General features: G+C 42.9%; 1 pseudogene across 1 annotated transcript; it reads left to right on the top strand.

Annotated features, from left to right (window-relative positions):
• Nucleotides 1-511: 511 nt before the first annotated feature.
• On the top strand, nucleotides 512-1,567 carry LOC110306077 (annotated as a pseudogene). The gene has a single exon (XR_002379224.1). The product of XR_002379224.1 is annotated as a proteolipid protein 2 pseudogene (transcript).
• Nucleotides 1,568-14,808: the final 13,241 nt, after the last annotated feature.

Genomic DNA, 14,808 nt, shown 5'->3' with positions numbered 1-14,808 from the left:
CAAAGTGCCACTGAAGCAAATTATAACATCATGAGCAACAACAGATTATAGAATCCCATTCCAAAACTATGGAAAATTTTAAAACATGTAGCTGTAGAGTCCAATACTGTCAACAAGTTATAAAAATACCAGAATTTATAAGTCAGGCATCAGGTATTGAGAAATATTACTGAATATGAAGCATTATTGAGGATAGCCCAACCCTAATTTTATAACCTTCCCACTCACCTGTATAATCTTTCAGCTTTTGCATCAGTGTTTGTAGCGAAATTTTCTCATCAACTATAGGAGAAGATTAAAAGACATTAGGACGTAACAGAGACTGTGGGACTCTGCATTACCATTGTTTGGGCACCATACCCATTTCCCACATACTTCTAGGTTAACACTTTGTCATAACTCCCTTAACAAGATTCAAAATGTTCCAAGTGACATCAGCAAGGTGATCGACTTGAGAGGCTTATAGTACTGTTTCCTGAGTCTTCTTCAAAAAGGACCTAAACTGAGCGACCTCGAACCTGTGAGCCAGAAAGCAGAGCTTCTGCGTCCCAGGGACTCCAGCACACCACCATGGCGGATTCTGAGCGTCTCTCAGCCCCCGGCTGCTGGTTAGCCTGCACCAGCTTCTCGCACACCAAAAAGGGAATTCTCCTGTTTGCTGAGATTATACTGTGCCTGGTGATTTTGATTTGCTTCAGTGCATCTACAACATCGGCCTACTCCTCCCTGTCGGTGATTGAGATGATCTTTGCTGCTGTCTTATTTGTCTTCTACATGTGTGACCTGCACTCCAAGATATCATTCATCAACTGGCCTTGGACTGACTTCTTCAGATCCCTCATAACAACCATCCTGTACCTGATCACCTCCATTGTTGTCCTTGTAGAAGGAAGAGGCAGCTCCAGAGTTGTCGCTGGGATACTGGGCTTATTTGCTACATTGCTCTTTGGCTACGATGCATACATCACCTTCCCTCTAAAGCAGCAAAGACATACAGCAGCCCCCACCGACCCCACTGATGGCCCGTGATCATCTTTCAGCTGTCTTTGCTACCTGTCAATAGCTCCTCCATCAAAAACTTTCCCCCTGTCGGGCGGTGGTGGTGCTCGCCTTTCCTCCAAGCTCTCAGGAGGCAGAGGCAGGTGGATCCCTGTGAGTTTGAGGCCAGGGCTACACAGTGAGATCCTGTCTCTAAAACAATTCCTCCTCCGGTTTCCACAACACTCCAGCCAATTCTCTGACCCCATTGAAAGTGCTTATGGTACAAGAGAGTGAACCTAGAGCCGTGTGCATACTACGCAAGTATTCTCCACTGAGCTACATCCCTGTAAAAGTGCCTTTATTGGGAGTTTTGTCTTCCAGCCTGCCAATCAACCCATCTGGGTGTGGCCACCTTTATGGGTGTGCCTAGATTCCCCTTTGCCTGCAGTACCAGCAGCTGACATCAGTTCTGTTTGAACCATATCCCCATAAGCTACAAAATGAGTGACCCACTACAAATAACCTTTTTCTCTGTGTGGGGTGAGCTGTGAAGGGCTAAATAAACAATAAAAATATTGTTAAAGTCAAAAAAAAAAAAGGACCTAAACTACATTTTTGACTGTTTACTAAAGGGGAGTCCTGGTGTAGAGCAAAGGTGTGGTAGAGATCCTGTGGGGCATGTGACCTCAGGCTGGATGTACAGGGAAAGGGAGAAAGCATTTTAAATGTCACTAGCTCCCTAGGAGTAATTTGTGTGGAGCTCGGTGGGAAAATGACAATCAGGCCTCCTGCAACCCCGTTACTACCACAGATACCAGAGTCCTCTGAGGTCTGACCTCAGAGGGTTGCTCTTTGGGGACTCATTGGTAGCGTGCATTAGTAGATTGTCTAAAAGCCTGGATCCAGCACCATCCTCTCTCTCTGCTCCTAGTTCAAGATACAATTGGTTGTTTGTTTCCACACACAAAGCCACCTTTACCATATGTCCCACGTGGTGATACAGACAAGAGGTGATGCTACGTCAATATCACACTCTGAATCTCTTAAGCCATACAGACATCTACTTCATAAAAAAACGTGTACTGGGTATTTTGTTGCTATAGTAGAAAGATAACTGCCAAAGTCTTCTATCAATAGACAGACTAACAAAATGGATAGAAAAAGAAAAAGACTCCATGATCTTTAGTATACTCAACATTCCTGAACATCTCACAATTTAATATTGCAACCAATGGGGAAATGAAAGCTTTTCCACCAAGATTTATCGTAAGATACCTACATACACTTTTATCACTTCTAGTCAAAGTAGTACTGATGTAGTCATGAGAGCAGACAAGGAAAATGAACTAGAGGTATGCACATTGGGAGGGAAGGAGAAAACAAAGAGCCAAGCACAGAAAGAAGAACACTGAAAGATTTTCCATACACATGGGGTGTAAGACAGCTGAACTTTGAGAAATAAGAAGTATGCTGGCTAACAGGGCCTGGACTACGGATGAAGTTGGGGAGACATTGGTCAAAGGATAAAAAAATTCAGCTAGATAGAAGGAATGGTCAAAAGATCTGTTGTACAACAGTTAATATAGGTGCATTGTATTTTTGAACATTTATTAAGAGCAGAGTTTACATGTATGCTTTACAAAAAATGAAGTTACACATAAGTTAATTAGCTGGATGCTACCATTCTACAATGTACACACACACTCAAAAGAACACTCCATAAACCATTCACCCAACTTCTTGTCACTTAAAATATTAAAGTCTTAAAAAATTTCAATGATGTCATAACTGGCTTATAGTGTCTCAATTTTGTCTAGATTGAGAGGGAAAATGACTGGGATGCAGTCCATCCCAAGTTTGAGATCATAGTCAAAATGTGGAAGGCTTTTTATACTATATGGTACTCATGAGGGCAAAAATCTCATAAACCAAAGGTTAACGTTTTGTTTTTTAAATAGGAATTGGATGTTCATATGCTAAAATGAAATCAGTGGCTTTGATCAATGATACAGAATAGTGCCTCCTATTTGGCATCTCTTCTTGGGTTCTTCCTTCTCCTTAGGAAAATGGTTACACACACACACACACACACACACACACACACACACACTCTCTCTGACATGGGTTCTTTGAAGTAAACTATGGTACTATTATTTGAACGTATGTCCTCTTTAAAATCCACATAGAATTTATTTGCCATTTTAATAGTATTTAAAGGTGGAATTAAAATTTTTTGGTGGCATGTGTGTGTTTGTGAGTACACAGGCTGTGATGCCCTTGGGGTGGTCAGTGGACAGCCTTGGTGTTGGTCCCCACCTACACTGCTGGAGACAGGTTCTCTAACTGGCTTTGCTGCCTGGGCCAGGCTTCCTGACCCTCGAGCTTCTGGGGACTCTCCTGTGTCTGCCTCCCATGTCACTGTAGATCACTGCAGATGTGCTGGGATGACAGACATATACTACTGTATCCCTCTTATACAGGACCCCGTGCCTGAATGGCAAGTCCTTTACCTACAGAGCTTCTCCTTAGCCTGATAATAAGGATTTTTAATAGGTTAGCCCATTAGTGTTCTATCATGTAATGATACAGCAAAAAGGCACTCTTGGATGCAGGTGTCTTAATCTAGGTCTTCACAATCTCCCAAACTCAGAAAATCAGTTTCACTTCTTTATAAATTATACAGACTATGAACAGAAGTTGAGTCTGGTTCTACTTCCCAGCCCCATGCTCCCAGAAGTAAGACTCAGACTTAAAATATATTTATATATAACTTGGTCATATAGCCAGCCTCTTCTCTGACTAGATCTAACTTAAAATATCTCTTTTATTTTAACCTTCATTCTGCCATATGGCTGGTTACCTGTGCTCAGGTACCATGTGTCTATCTCCTCATATCTTTTCAGGCAAATCTGCCTGGCTCTATCCCAGAATCCTTTCTGCCTTCCGATGTCCCTCACATTTATTACTGACAGGGGCCACATGCATACAGACCTAGAGAATTGTCTCTAGATCTGTGATATATATATATATATATATATATATATATATATATATATATATATATATATATATATATANTATATATATTTGAGACAGGGTTTCTCTGTATAGCCCTGGCTGTCCTGGAACTCACTTTGTAGACCAGGCTGGCCTCAAACTCAGAAACCCGCCTGCCTCTGCCTCCCGAGTGCTGGGATCAAAGGCGTGCGCCGCCACACCCGGCTCTGTGCAGGTATATTATAGTGACACAGAGGAATGGAGACGTTTGATATCTGATCAGATACTCACCTCCAACCTGCATGTTTTGTTTCAGATCTCTAAGTTCCAAATTTGAAAGTTTGACTCCCATATTGTCCAGAACTGTGCCCAGGTTGTTGATGTCGACTTTACCACCTAAAGAAGATGGCATAAAGAAGATTAAATGATACCAAAAGAAGAGTTCTTAGATTTCCTTGATACATATACCACATTGTGAATTTTGTGAGCAATGTGTCATTACTCACAAAGGGATTTTGGAATCATTACCAACACACTAAAACTATTCAAAGTCAGTTATCAAGTTAGAATGCATGCTACTTTCTTTGAGTCTTGACTTGAGAAACCTACACAGACCAAACTTTAAAATTGGCAACAGGTGTTCAGGGCATTTTGATAACGAAAGGAAAACATTCTTTAATTTGAACAATACATAGCGCTGACTGTTAATGACTGAAATCTCAATTTTACATCTATTTGCTGAAACGCTTTGCATCACTGGTAATCACTTCTATACTTTTTGCTGTGCGAATTTGAAATGTGTTATTTCCTTTCCTGTGTGGAACTTCCTCTTGCAAGACGGAACACAGGGGGCACATTTGCATTTGATCTTCAGAGATGCCAGCATCCAGCACTCATTGTCCTGTTGCCTACACAAATATGAGGCTCACAACCTTATTTGCACCCTCACCAGGCTTTGCACTCACCTTGGAGAGACTTCACAGACTCTAGTAACCTGTTCTTAAAGATCTTGTTATCGTCTACAAAAAAAGCGGACAAGTTTCAGGCAATAGAGAAATACTTGGTAATTCACTAAAATTATTTCTGTAAAGCTAAGATTTTATATTTTTCCCTAGAAAGAACTCAGTTAAAATGTAATTTGAGACAGTATTAAGTAAAGTTTAGAACATGGTGGAGATACTGGAAAATTCAGTTTAAGTACAACTTGCGTGTGTGCGTGTGTGCATATGTGCCTATATGCGTGTGTTGTGTGTGTGTGTGTGTATGTATATGTGTGTACATGTATATTTATGTGTATGCATGCATGTGTGCATGTATACATATAAGTGTGTTGTGTATATGTGTGCATGCATGTGTGTGTGTGTGAGCATGTGTGTGTGAGACCATGTGTGTGTGTTTCTTGCATCTCTTCTGATTTATGCACTTGTAGGTAATCATTATCCTTTCCCTACTTTAACTCCACAATCACCTGTAGGTATCTATGTGGTAAGGTTAGCATCAATACTCCTTCCTTTGGATGGCATAGTTCAACATGGTGGGGATGCTTATTCCCAAACTAAAAGTTAAAACCTTTATAGAAATTCAAGGGAATTTCCCCCCCGAGAGTAAGATAATATTTTAAAGTTTTAGATATAGGTTTAAATTTCTTCAATCTTAGGAAATGGGGATAATTTCAGATATACTTTTTTTATTTTAATCTTAAAAAGCCAAAACCACTTTTAAGTCATCTTAGTATTTGAAATACTTACCATCAAAAGACAAATTTTCCATTAGTTTTGAGACTTCACTGTCTGTAAGCTCTATTCCCATTTTTGATAGAACACTTTTCACCTGTTTGCTATCTACTTCTCCTCCTAGAAAATCAATATGCATCATTACATACATGAATTTAAACTTTCATCTAACGGCTCTAATTAGGGATATAATCTATGACTACATTGCACGAGAGGTACTGAACGGGAGCTGAGGTCAAACATTTCCAAAAGGGTACCTAATATTATAGCCAAATGGATTTGATCCCTAACTGCTCATAAAAGGTGGCAGATGGGGCTGGAAAGATAGCTCAGCAGTTTCTGTTTTTGCAGAAGCCCAGACTTTGGTTCATGGCACCCATGCTGAGTAACTTGCAACCACCTGTAACTCAGCTCCAGGGATATGCAATGCCTCTAACCTCCTTAGGTACCTGAACTCAGAAACACACACCCACATTCACATGTACAGACATCCATATAATTACTTTAAATAGTGGGAAGGCAACTCTAAATGCAGAGATATCCACTATGCATCTCTCTCTCTCTTCAACTCTAACACATGCAAATAGTTGTATACACTAAAGTGATATCTTCCAGATTCATTATTAGAAGTTATAAGTTATCTGAAGAATTTATCAAAGGTTTATGGCAGCTATTATCTTACTAATATAGAGATTTGGGTGCTATTAAGTAAAAAGAGAAAAATTATATAGAAATAAAAATATATCAGAAAACAAATAAAATGCTACTGATTGCCTTTAAGCATTTAACAAATGAAGTAAATGCCATAATTAGCATGACTCTTAAAGGATGATAAAATATAATCACTGCTGGGTGGTGTGTGGAAAACTCTTGGTACCACTTTAAGGATATTAGTAAGAATATATACATTAGGCTAGGACCAGGGAGTAGGCTCAGACAAGAATTTGACATCTGGCTAGGACAGGGCTCAAGATGACTACAGGTGAGGAATGTGTTCTTTGTGTGGTGATAGGCTTGTTAAGTCCCTGAATACAGTCATCATGGGACCTTTGGATTGTTCCTTGACTACTTTGCCTTTGACCTAGAACTGACCCTATTCTTTGCATGCACCTAGAATGGTATAAAAGCAGACTGGAGAAAAATGAACCCGCTTCAGCACTGGCTGGGATCGTGTTATAACGTCTACTTGTCTTCTCTTTTATTCTCCCTCCCTCCCTCGAGACCCTGTTGACTGAGCTGGCTTGGTCCGTGGTGTCACATGCCTTTAATTTCAGCACTAGGGAGGCAGAGGCAGGCTGAGCTCTGTTAGTTTGAGGCCAGCCTAGTCTACAGAATGAGTTCCAGGGCAGCCAGGGTTATACAGAGAAACCCTGCCTTTGAAAATAAACAAACAAACAAAAAAAAACCCAAAAGAAAAAAATGGAAAAATTAGTATACACACTAAGCACTTTGGAGTCACAGTTGCCCGCTCACCTGTAGTAGCTTTGATTATCTCCATCACCTTCTTCAGGTCAACCTTCCCACTAGCTACGAGAAAAGGCACCAGGAGATCAATATCATCAACATCGAAAAAGAAACTTAAGATACATTTCTGGTGCAAGGAAATCCAATAAAAATCTCTACCACCTGAATTTCCATTAACTTATTAAATTCTTGGACCTCAAGGTGTGATCTCCATTGAATGGGAAAGTCAACTAGTAACAAGGAAACTAGATCAGGACAAATATATTCTCCATGGTGGTTTGGAAGCCGTTATTGTAAGCAACTCTGCAGATACTACCATATTTGACCAGTATTCCAGTAACTTCATGTATTAATAAAGAGCTTAAGCAGGGGTCACCAACCTAGCCTTGTATGTTCTAGATTCCTTTCCACAGGAACTAATGTCTGGATCTATTGGTACAGATGGGGAGAGACACAGAAAGACAGAGGAGATTTTATATGGAAGTTTGTAGTGAGAATTTTGGCTTCTTAAAAAACCCAGTTATGTTAGGTAAATATGCTTTTATTTTAATCCCAGGTGTGGGATTAAAGTAGATATAGGGCTACTTCAGATTATCCACGGCCACTAATTATGATTGTCATGTGCTCTAGGAGGGGTATGACTTTTTGCCAGCTTATAACAGATAGCTTATGTTTGGAATTCTGGGGACTCCTTAGAGGGTATTAGTGCAAGAACCCCAAGAAGGCCTAGAGTGGCTGCTGCTGCCCCTGGTGCTGCTGGTCCCCGTGCTGCCTTTGCTACTGCTGGATTGCTGGATTGTTGGATTGCTGGTTTGCTGGCTTGCTGGCTTGCTAGCTTGCTGGCTTGCTGGATTGCTGGATTGCTGGTTGGAGATATTCTGACAATGAAGATTAGACTTGCCCCAAGGAACTTGATGCCCCTCATCAGCAGGAAGTAGTCTAAAGAGGTCTTTGGCCCATTTATCCTCTAACTTTTCTCTCCTACCTAGTGTTGGGGATCTGGAAGGGATTGGAGTGGAATAAGGTTTGAAAGGGTGGTAGATAATAGAACCCAATAAAGCAGCCCATAAAAGTACGGCTACAAAAGTTGCATGAAGAGGAAAATCAAGGAACATTATGATGTGGAACTACACCTGAAGGAGAAGAAAACAGAATCAAAGCTATAATTGTTAGTAATCAAGCACCCCCACAGCCAGCCTAGGGGCCCAGCCACAGCAGGACACATCATCACTAGCTGCTGAGAGGTGATACATTCCCACTGTCACCTCATGCAAGTTGCATGTCCTCCTGCTGTGCATTTCCTGATAACAGGCCCCATTCCTCCTCTCTCCTCCCCTTTGTTCCTCTACTCTCTCCTCTGCCCCCTTCCTGAATAAGCCTCCTGTGTGAGACCTGTTGCATGGTGTGACTTTATGGATCCCTCCATATAAATCCAACACTTGGTGCATGACTCAGATAGGAAATCCCAATGCTTGTGCACTCACTCCACGGTGGGGTGAGGCCACATGCTGTGACTCTTCCCAGCTTGCTTGCTAGACTCTTTTACCTGCTACCTGATTGTATTTAACACCAACTGATGGGTGAGTTTCCTCTTCCTGGTCAGCATAAATGCTTCCCTGGATCTGAGGGAATGATGGTTGAGCATCCTGCACCCCTCTGTTGTCCTGGGGAGTAGAGATACCTGTGGCCATGGTCTTTACGACTACGGCCAGCTCTTCTCACCTATGCTTGCCACAGACCTTTTCCCTTGGGCAAGGCTTTACTTTTCTCTAGGCCCAGTTCCCTTTTCCTCATAAATCTTGGTACTAGGTGAACCATGTCTCCTCGGGCACCTTGCCATGGTCCCTGCCCAGCCTCATGGTGACCTGGCTGGTCAGTTTGTACCAACTAGGTTTTATTCCTACCTGTGGTCTTGAGACACCTAGGGCTCAGGCCTGACTCCTTTCCTCACCCGTGGGAACTGCATCTTCCACTATACTTCCTAGCTCCTTGTTGAGCTGCCTCTTGGAGAACCTTAGACCCTTATCCCTAGCACCTAATATAAAGGCGTCTAAACTCATACATCTTAGCAGCCAGACTTGGCCATGATACCTATTAGATAATGACTCTAAATGGTCCCCTAATGGTAACTTTGATCCTATTATTATAAGGGATCTTTACAATTATTGCCAGTAGTCTGGTAAATGGAAGGTTTCCTATGTCCAGGCTTTCTCCTATCTTCACTCCAAACCTCCTCTCTGCTCTTCCTGTTCCCCCACTCAGCTCCATATTTCAATGAAATCTCAACCAGAAGAAACCCTCACTACCCTTAATCCTGTTAATGAGCTTCCTCCTTGCTGTCCCTAACTGACAGCTCTCCCAGATCCCTCTACTCTGGCTTCTTTAGCCTCCTCTCCTCCCTCTCCACCTACAGAGCACTCTCACTGCCCCACTATGGCACCTACTTTCACTGCACCAACCGTTTTTATCTCTGTCCACTCTCACTCTGCAGCAAAACCCACTTCTTCTCCCACCTAACCTAACCCAGGCTCCATTGCTCCTTTGCGGGAGGTTACCGGGGTGGATGGTGGTACATGTCCCCTCTTAGTTAAGTGAACTTTCTCAAAAATAAAAAAAAGACTGGGATCTTATACTTCTAACCCCTTCACCTTTATTAAAGAATTTTAGTATATCACTCAATCTTATAGTCTCACCTTCCATGATACAGGCACACTCACACGCACGCACGCGCATACACACACACACACACACACACACACACAGATTCTCACTGACAACCTATTTCCAGAGGAATGCAGGTGAGTTTGCAAACACATGCGGATGAAATACACCAAACCAATACAGCAAACCCGATTGGGTCTGAGGTGGTGCCTGACCAGGATCCTCAGTGGAATTATAATACCCCAGGTGGCATTTTAGTTAGAGATGAGTTTTCAGCCTGCCTCCTGGCTGGTCTCCGTAAGGCTTCCCTTAAACCAGTGAACTATGAAAAACTCAAAGAGGTCATCCAGGACAAACATGAAAACCCATCTCAAATTATAGAATGCCTTACAAAGGCCCTTTTAGAGTATATGAAGATAGACCCTGAAAATCCAGAGAGTAGACAAGTCCTGATGGTTTCTTTCTTTCCCAAGGCTGGAGCTACCCTGACATTAGGACCAAGCTAAAAGGCTTGGAGAAATGATCCCTGACTCCACAGGCAGAATTCTTAGTGCTGGACTTTAAGGTATTTCCTGGGAGAGATGAAAAATTCCACAAGCAAAAATACCAAATGCTGGCCAAAGCTGTTCAACCAGCTTCAGTGACTTTCTGGGCTCCTTTGCCTCCTAAGGCTCAAGGACCACCAGATCCTGCTTCAAGTGTGGTCAGGAGGATCACTGGGCCTGGGGCTGCCATAATCCCCACAAGCCACTGGGGCCATGTCCAAAGTGCCATCAAGAGGGATACTAGGCTGTTGATTGCCCTCATGTCCCTCGTGGCACAGGGATATCACTCCCAGACCACATTCCAACTGATCTCCTAAGCCTGGCCATGGATGACCGAAGGGGACCTAGTCCCTTGACCTGGCTACTGTCATCTCTAATAGGAAGCCCCATTTCCTTCCTTCCTGTACCACTTACTTGGTCCTGATAGAATTTGGGGGGAGGCAATTCTCCTTCCCAGTTTCCTATTGTCAGGGTAGGGAACGGCCTTATCAACCTCGACAGACACCTGGTTGTATTTTCATTCTCATCCATCCTTTTCTGTCAACCTGACCCATCCCCTTATTGAGAAGGGATCTTCTAGCTAAAGTGAGAGCCTCCATTCATTGTTCCCTCCATTCACCTGACCTCAAGCTTGCCCAGCAGCTCTTCTCCTCCGTACTCAATCCACTGGTTCTAACATATTGTTTCCTTTGCCTGCCTCTCAGGTGGACCCCCAAGTCTGGGATGCCCAAAGCCCCTCTATTGCTAAACACCATCCCCCATTGTCATCCAATAACAGGATCTTACCTGGTATATCACCCAAGTTCATTACCCTTTCTATCTTCAGAGCTTCAGTGGACTTAACCCTATCAGCTCCGACCTCCTAAGGACAAAACTCCTTTACCCTATTTCTTCCCATTTTAACACCCCTGTACTTGCAGTCAAGAAGCCCAATGGGGCCTAACCCCTGGTTCAAGACCTCTGACTTCTCAATTCTACAGTGGTTTCCCATTCCCCACCCCCACTCCCATTGTGGCTAACCTTTATATACTTCTTTTCACTAACCTCTCAGGGACCTTCCATTTCTCAGTCCTGGATCTCAGGGACATATTCTTCTTTATCCCCCTTGACACCCAGTCACAAAACCATCTTTGCTTTTACTTGAACTGACCCTGATACCCATTTATCTATCCAACTTACCTGGACTGTGCAGGGGTTCCAGGACAGCCCACAACTATTTGGATTCTGATCTACTCTCTTTGTGTCTCCCTGGATTGAAGCTTATATAGTATGTAGATGACATTCTCCTCTGTAGTTCATCCCTATAGATTAGCCAAACCAACACCCCTGTTCTTCTAAATTTCTTGTCCAGTGGGACTACAGAGTCTTATCCTCTAAGGTCCAACTGTCCACCCTCCTTGGGACTAACAATTACTCCAATCCACAAAGCCATTACCTTAAACAGAAAACACCCAATCTAGTCTATAGCAGTCCCCTCTACCAACAAGGAGATTTTATCATTCTTAGGAATAGCTGGCCTCTTATGTTCCTGGATCCCTTCATTTTCCCTCCTTGCCTGCCCTTTATATGAAGCAGCCTTAGGCTCCTCACCTATCACTAAGCCCCTCCAAAGGTTTCAACAGGCCCTCCTTCAGGCCCTAGCCTTATATCTCTCAGACATAACCCATCCCTTCTCCCACTATTTAATGGAAAAAAAAGGAATATGCCCTTGGGGTTCTAGGTCATCAGGACACTCCTTTGTACCCATAGAATACCTGTCAAAGAAATTAGACCTAACTACCCAGGGATGGGTACTCTACATATGCATTTTAGCAGCCCCTGAGCTCCTTATTCACAAATCCAAAAAAAAAAAAAATAGCATTTGGGTCACCTGCCACTTTTTTCTCTTCTCACAACCTGTCCCAGCTCTTAACATAAAAAGACTTACAACCTCTACCTCCCTCCAGGGTTCTTTTTCTCCAGGTAGCACTAATAGAAGACTACATTTACTTTCTAATCATGCCAAGCTCTCAATATCTCAAGTCTTCTTCCCTAACCAAAAACACTGTCCGCTCCCTATCTCATTCTTACTCTGAATCCTTAGAGCTACTACTTCTCCATCTCTCACACATACAGCAGAGCACATTGCCTCAGGCCATCTATACCTGGTACATAGATGACAGCTCCTTTATATGTGAAGGAGCCTGAAGAGCTGGCTATGCCATAGTGTCAGATACTGAGGTGGTTGAGGCCCAGGCCCTCCCTGCCTACACTACTAATCAACAGGCTGAACTAATAGCCCTTACTCGTGTGTTCCAATTGGCAGAGGAACAATCACTAAACATCTACACAGATGTTTAGTGATTGTATGCCTTCCATATCCATGTTCCATGCTGCCATCTGGAAAGAGCATGGGTTACTTACAACAAAAGGAGAATCAATAACCAATTCAGACCAAATTATGACCATCCTAAAACACTCCCATCTCCCCACAGATATTGGAACTCTCTACTTTGGTTCCCACCAGAACAACAATTCCACTATTCCACAGGAAATAACCAGGCTGACAAGGCAGCTAGAGCTGTGGCCCTTGGAGGCTCAGACTCATTACATCCACCACAGGACATTCTCACACTACAATCCACATATCTCCTGTTACTCTGGCACTCTTCAAATTCTGTCCTATCTATACCAGCTCTTTTGTCCTAATAGCCAAGCCTTATCTCACTTTGATAAAGCCCACCTATAGCCTATCCATGAGGACTATCATTTCTTCACTGCCCCTTGTGAAATCTGTCAGATGTCAGACCTCAACTCCAGCTATCATAGCCCCTCCCCCTTTTTCTACCCACTATGCTAGATGCCCCCTTCCTGGGACTGTCAACTTGACTTTACCTACATGTCCACAAGTCAAATGTGTCAGGTATTTCCTGGACTTGGTGGGCACCTTCTCAGGGTGGGTGGAGGCATTTCCCACCACCAACCAAAGTACTCCTCTTCTGTGAGATCATCCCTTGATTTGGAATCGCAGCCTCCCACTAGTCAGACAATGATCCTGAATTTACCTCCCACGTTTCTCAAACCCTATCCAAAGCCCTCAACATCCATTGGTATTTTCATATCCCATACCAGCCCAGTCCTCAGGAAAGATAGAGCAGACTAACAGTTCCTTAAAAAACGCCTTCATCAAACTGTCACAGGGGCTTCACCTTGACATCTCACTCTTTGAGCTCAGGTATGGACAACCAGATCTGACTCCTGGTCTTTCACCTAAACCCTCTCCCCTCCCTGATCACCACTCACTCCCTTACTCTGTCATCTCTGCTCCCTCCTATGGAAATTTGCTGACTACTGTCTACCATGGCCACACACTAACACCTGTCCACTCCCTATCAACATTGGAGATCAAATGTGTCTCTCCACTCTAGGCCATCATCCCTCACCCCTTTCTTCTAAATGTCAGGGCCCCTTCAAGTGATTCTTGTGACTCCTACAGCTGCTAAGCTTGAGGGACTCCCTCATTGGATTCACCTATCTCACCTCAAGCCTTTTTTCCTCCCACCTCAGAATAACTTCCCTTCTTACATATCCACACCAGCAGGACCCTGCTATGATTCAGAGGATGCTGTGAACAACCACCTGGTCCCCAGTACCACAAGAATGGAGCTTCACTCGGGCAGCAGTGCTCCACCCTACTGATCAGATATGGACTTTTTTTTTCTCTCCCTCTTATTTGCTTCAATCTAGGGTAACCCTTACATATGGTGATTCTAAGATTAAAAAAAAAAACCCTCATTTATAACAAACAGTCTCTGAATAGGGTTAGGAAGTTACTGTATAGCTGATGCCAGGAGCCCATTAGAATTCCCATCACCCCTATATCCATCTTTCCTGATGTATATTGTGGCCTTTTTGTTTGCTTCCTCTTTGACCAGATACAAAGTTACTTTAAAAAATGTCCAGACAGATATGGAGGCTCCCCATACTGGTGTTACCAATTACATTTGCCAATACAGAGGAAAATTACCTCCTTTATCTACACTGCAAGACCCTCTTCTTCCATATTGGGGCCCATGGACTCCCAGGTGGGAAATGGTGTTGTTGATAAATTCTATGGCCATGCTAACCCTGGACTCCCAATAAGCATGATTAATATCCAGAGAAATTACCAACCTCTGGAGACAGGGGAAGTAGAAGAGATAATTAAACTCTCCTTCAAGGTCATTATATCTATTTAAAATAGATTCGATGTAACACAAAGATAAGAAGATATCCTGGGGCTATTTGTATCACTTACAGTCCACAGGTAGGTCTTCGGACAGCTTTGCAAATTCCTCTTCATTGAGTTTGACTCCCAGATTTTTCAGGACATTGTCCAGGTTATTTACATGAACCTTTCCCTCTTAGGAAAAAGATAACATGGGAATAAAAAAGGTATATTTTACCAA

Source organism: Mus caroli, chromosome 11, assembly GCF_900094665.2.
Source record: "Mus caroli chromosome 11, CAROLI_EIJ_v1.1, whole genome shotgun sequence".
NCBI lineage: Eukaryota > Metazoa > Chordata > Mammalia > Rodentia > Muridae > Mus > Mus caroli.
The sequence above is the reverse complement of the archived record's forward strand: the minus strand, read 5'-3'. Positions and strand labels throughout refer to the sequence as shown.